At 31.2% G+C, this 5,492-nt stretch overlaps 1 long non-coding RNA gene across 5 annotated transcripts; it reads left to right on the plus strand.

Annotated features, from left to right (window-relative positions):
- The first annotated feature begins 504 nt into the window (after positions 1-504).
- On the plus strand, positions 505-4,316 carry LOC107806672 (uncharacterized). Of its 5 annotated transcripts, none has more exons than XR_001652745.2 (3): positions 505-749; positions 1,074-2,230; positions 4,023-4,316. It is a non-coding gene; the product is annotated as an uncharacterized LOC107806672 (long non-coding RNA). The 5 variants fall into 5 exon arrangements; XR_001652746.2 differs by lacking the exon at positions 505-749 and having other exon boundaries at positions 872-1,580; positions 1,873-2,230; XR_001652748.2 differs by lacking the exon at positions 505-749 and having other exon boundaries at positions 886-1,982; positions 2,089-2,230.
- The last annotated feature ends 1,176 nt before the right edge of the window (positions 4,317-5,492 follow it).

A 5,492-nucleotide genomic window follows, 5' to 3' on the forward strand; every position in this document is an offset into this window, starting at 1 on the left:
GAGGGTCGACTCCTGACACTTACTATAGGCTATAAATAAAATGTCAATGATATAATTTAAACATGAGTTATATATATATATATATATATATATATATATATATATATATATATATATATATATATATATATATATATATATATATAACGGCTGTAAGCTCATTATTTTGAAGTAAGTAAACAATTCTTTTAAAATTAAGAAATCTCCAAATTCATTTCTCATCTTTTAACAGCTTATCTCAGGCCAATGAGGAAATATTATTTATTATAAATTTTAAAGCAATCAATTCAATCATGCGCAAATCATGCCGAGATCATACGACCCGATCCAACATGGTGGCCCAAGTAAATGTTAGTTTTGAAGACTGACAAGGTAACTCAGACATCAACGAGGTCCATCCCAGTGAACCACAAATACGAATAGACTTAAGCATGTGGGATGCACATGAAAGAGATAAACCTAACTTGACAAAAGTAATATCTCCTTATCCTGATCGAAAAGGTTTCATATTGGATAAGGAGAACGACTCCTTGCTCAAAGAGAACACGGGGAAGGAGTTAGAGGTTGAGATCAGGTGCGATCCAGAAGTGCAAACCAATTTAGGGAAATTAATAACTTTTTGCTGAGAGAATGAATAACAAAGAAGATATCAAAATGTCAAACTGGCAGAGAAAGAGAAAGAGAAAGGACGGACTAAAAAACAAATGAGAAGAATCAGAAGTGGAAGTAAAGCGGAAATTGAAGTGAGGGTAAATAAATTGAATCACCAATGATATCAGTACAAATAAGTCTTACCAATAACTTGCACTATTGTTATTGGTAATGTTAATTTTCAATTCTTTTTTTTGTAAACATGATTTTTTGCTTGAATTCTTATGTACATGTTGGTAATTTTACCTGATTTACACATGCATTATATATGTCTCTTTGACGAATTTTGTGTTCGTTACCAATGGAAAATTTAAGGTATAAAAATGTTTGTTATTACCCATGTGTTTGATGAATTATGATATATGTCTGAGTCATCTTATTCGGACTATTCTGTTGTCTTTATCCTATTTGGGCTGCAACAGAGAAATCTCAAGGAGTGGCTAGCTGAGCAAGGACTTTTCCAGAAGAAAGTCAATTTATCTAACCTCTGGGGCTACAATTCAAGCCTTATGTTGGCTCTTACCGTCTTGCACAAACTAAAGATGCAAGTTATGATTGTTAATTACCTCTTATTGATGTTCTATTTTCTTTGATTTGGTCAACAATATGGGATCTTTGTTATTGTTCATTCACACTCAATATTTTTACTTTACTTTGTTGTTTGGTTGGTTGTTCTACTTTTCTTCTTTGAAGTTAAGGAGTATTTAAGACTGCAAAAATCATGCAAAATGTTCTTTGTTCTTTCCTTTTTCCGGCACAACAGATTATGGAACATTATGCAAAAATCATGATTTCTTAGATTGCTCTGTCTTGGAATAACTTTAAGTTATTTTCTATTGGTAATGACTTGATGCAGGGTACAAAGGCGCTTTGTAGTGATGGTGATCAGTCATTAAGAAATAAGGACGACAGTTACGCTGATTTTGAAAGTAATTGGTACCTCAATGTTTTAGATTTACTAACAATCCATTTTCTTTTAAATTATGTTCAACAGAAACAATTTTTATGTAAATTTTCGTTACTCCCTGTATCTGCATCTTTTATAGAGAATAGAATAAAAGATGGCCTTCTTTTTAATGAAAGATTTGATTAAGTAATCCAACTTCCTTATAAGCAAGAAACCAGTGCCAGATGCATATGGGTAATATCACGAAGCTAAGTTGTATATGCTGCATTACTGATTTCTAATTGGCTTTGCTTACTATCTTAATTATGTTTCAGAACCTATCTAAAATGATCTTTGGACCGGAAGAAATTTTCTCATCAAATTGAGGAATTTTAACAATTTGACATGCCTGGTGTAAACAAGTTCTTCTCTGGGACACTCTCAAGTATAAAAATTAAATTATTATCTGGAATTTTTTTATTTGTTATAAGTGAAGAAACTTCTATTCGCTATGTGTTCATTTCTCCAATAATGGCTATATAAAGCAACAGGTCTTTGTTGTCTTGCACATACAACAGGATTTTCTGTACTCAGATAGAGTTTAAAAAATGTTGAGATCTCATAGGAGGCCAAGAGTGAAAAGGTGAAAAATCCCAGAAGCTGCGCTATTCAGTATTGGTGAAAGCACCGGAGGTAATCTTGGTCACTTTGTCAATTTTTCAATTCATTCCAAGTACTTTTGTTCCAATTTAAATTTCAGTTCGGAAATATAATTTCTATTTAGTTACACTTGATGATGAGAAGTTGAAGAAAAAAATGAGGGTGTTGCACTGTTAGAGCCAACGAGCAAGTAATCCGCAGAAAAACATCAACAACTTTAATAATGGTTTACTGATTAACTAATAGAGGTGTCTTGATAGTTGAAGAGTTTTCAGTTGTTGGTATCAATTGAGTTGCAGGTTTTGCTGTTGCTATTTCCATTGAATTTTGTTGCTTCATTTTGGTATTCGATGCAAAACTTTAATGCAAAGAGATTGGTACTTGAGAATGTGTTTAATTTTTTAGGCACACACATGTGTTAAGTTCATAATCCTATTAATGGAACTAAAGTTAGATATTTCAGTAATGAGAACTTTATATATGTTAAGTTTTCAAATATGGTATATATGCATAAGCTCAGAATCGCTGCTCAAAAGTAACCTTTATGTGATTAAAAGTAATGTTTTGCCAAACCAAATAGCGTATCAAATTCTGTACAGCGCACTCTGCTTCTTAGGTTGGGAAATATTTCACATCCATATGATTAAGTCTATGAATACCAGAATATGTTTGAAAAAAAATATGCAACACTTAAGAGATATATTATTAACCTAATATTAGTTAGGAAAAGAAAAAAAGACAACAAGAGAGGATATTTACTTAGGGTACTGAACCTATTACAACACTTCATATTCTGGAATTTGGAAAAAATGCTGAGAAAGGTTGTCCCTTTCTAGAGTACAAAGGTTAAGTCAATTGCATGCTTCTGCTCTTTGATTAATCTGATAATTCAAGCATTTAAGAACACTTTAAAAAGTTTATCCTCTCTTACATCGTCTCAAGTCTGAGTAAACAAGACGATTATACATTCTAATTGGAGCATCATCTGCTCCCTTGCCTTTTGAAGGTATTCTAAAACTTCTCCCTATGTTGTGGTTTTTGGAATGGCAAAATGTTGGCTACTAAGCTGAGAGCTATAGCTCTTCCTCATAGGAACTGATGAATTCAGGTTGTGATGAGTTCGAAAATGCAGACATGCTCAATAGTCTTGGATACTTTATTTAATCAACATAGTTGTGCCTTTAGCACATATTGTACTCTACTTCGTCCGTCTTCAAGAAGAGGTCATTTCTGCACATATTTAATATACAGTTTTTTGGCCAAGTGTAGTTAATTATTTTAGCTGTATTATTATTAATACTACCTTAAAATAACTCTGAAAAATATCACTAAGCTGTATTGGTCGTATTATTTTAGCTATTTGAGTTAATTCTTCACATTAATATTAGTATGTTGGCACGGGCCACCATTCTTCTAGTTTTATTTAAGGAATTTTTACCCCCTATAGCAAAGGCTAACACCTTATTTATTTTAAATAAATACCATTCAAAAAAAATTATATTCTATAGATACCTTTTACTGTTTATAGCAAAATATTTAATTTTGGTTACTTCCTACCCCTAAGCCACTAAATACGCTATTCAGTTACACTATTTTCTTTCTCTCTCTAGTTTGATACGCTATTCAATAATGAAAGCAGTAAGTTTCCTCTTTATCAATTCGCCATCTTCAACTGCACCCATCCGAATGTCATTACACCGTAATTGATAATCAGAATGTTTTCGGATCTGTTCCTGTAATTCTTTTCTCATTTTTTTGTGGTTTGATTGAATTATTATTCTGGCCGTCGTTCAGATCTAATTGTCTAATTTCTTATATATTATAGGCAGTCGCAGATCCACCTTGCCAAGTTGCCGTCAAATTCACTTGTAATGTCTTCAGATTTCAACAAAATTATACAATAGTATTTTTGTGGATCATTCTGAACGGCTCTGGCACCATCGCCAGACCAAGGCGGCGCGTTTTCAAAGATTTCTCAAGCAACTTATCTCGGTCAGATTGGGATTGACGTTTACCAAAGTGGACCTATTAGTCTATGAAAGCCTTATAAGAATCTGAAGTGATACGTTTCTGTATAATACTTTCTTCCTTGTATCCTTGAAGAAACAACGTAATTTGGGAACCCTGATCTTCCTTTTCAACACTGTCTGAGCCAACGACCTATTTGGGAACCCTTTTCACTACCGGCTTTCGGTGAACGACGGATTCGCCAGAAATTAGGGTTTGTTCTTGAACAAAAACGACGGATTATACCTTAATTATGAAAGTTACACCATATACCTATAAAGAAATTACAACGTATAATTTGATAGAGAATCTTATGTGTATAACAACCACTATTAATAAGGGAATAATATCCCTTAAATGTAGTTGTAATTATTGAAACCTGTACTCAATGAATTTTGAGATTCACATCTCCCCTAATTAAACCATATTCCTATTTTCCATCAGAACTTTATTTTTGATATTGTATATTCTATACTTTCAAATCTTCCAATATATTTTGAAAATATCATAATATTCTAATTTGAAATACAATTCAAATCGAATATATCACAATGTTCTAATGACAAGTATGCTATCTAAACCAAGCATATTACAATATTCTAGTTTAGAATATATTATTCAAACTAATATGCCATAATATTTTAATTTGTAATATATTATTCAAATACTATAATATTCTAATTTGGAATACAACATTCAAACTAAATATGCCATAATATTCTAATTTGGAATACTATATTCAAACAGAACATACTATAATATTCTAATTTGGAATACAATATTCAAATAATATTTTAGTTTGGAATACAATATACAAACCAAATATTCTATAATTTTTTAATTTGGAAAAATCTGGTTTGAATACTGTATTCTAAATTAGAATATTGTGGTATGTTTGATTTGAATATTATATTCCAAATTAGAATATTGTATTATGTTTGATTTGAATATTCCAAATTGGAATATCATCGTTGTTTGATTTGAATAATGTATTTTTTATTAGGATATTGTGGTGTATTGGTTTGAATAGCATATTCTAATATTTTATTTTAGTTTATATATTAAATCCCAAATTAGAACATTGTCACGTTATTTTATTTTTCTTTTGATTACATAGATGAAAGAGAAGAAAACGATTATGGAGGACTTCATAGAGATATTACTCGGGTGAACTTTTTGGTGAACATGTATAATTTCAATTCCTTAAAACATGGGATGATGGAGTATTTTAAGGGATTTATTAAGTTGGAGTGAGAGATAATTTAGTTCCTTAAAAAGTGAGATTTAT

The sequence above is a fragment of the Nicotiana tabacum genome, chromosome 16 (assembly GCF_000715075.1).
Source record: "Nicotiana tabacum cultivar K326 chromosome 16, ASM71507v2, whole genome shotgun sequence".
Taxonomy (NCBI): Eukaryota; Viridiplantae; Streptophyta; class Magnoliopsida; order Solanales; family Solanaceae; genus Nicotiana; species Nicotiana tabacum.